This window comes from Sinocyclocheilus anshuiensis, unplaced genomic scaffold, assembly GCF_001515605.1.
Source record: "Sinocyclocheilus anshuiensis isolate Anshui unplaced genomic scaffold, SAMN03320099.WGS_v1.1 scaffold1015, whole genome shotgun sequence".
NCBI classification, from domain to species: Eukaryota; Metazoa; Chordata; class Actinopteri; order Cypriniformes; family Cyprinidae; genus Sinocyclocheilus; species Sinocyclocheilus anshuiensis.
In genome coordinates, this window is record NW_015546029.1 from 1747867 (window position 1) to 1748153 (window position 287).

Below are 287 nucleotides of genomic sequence, written 5' to 3' on the forward strand. Positions count from 1 at the left end.
GAGCCCAGGACCTGGGCCATCGAGGTGGGCATTGTGCCGGATCTCCACGTACCTCTGCTCCTGGGACGGGACTGGATTGGCCGGGGTTCCAGAAGCTCCTCCTCGGAACCAGGACGCTAGGCCGTACCGCCCGGAACGGGCCATGGCGACCCTGTCAGGGACCGCCCAGCCCAAGGCCGGCCTACCTAGCGACGGACAGCGAGAGGGAGGGTGAGTGTCAGCACGCTAATCTACCATCTGTCTACCTTGATGTGTTTTCCCAGGTCACGACCGGGGGCTCGTTCGGC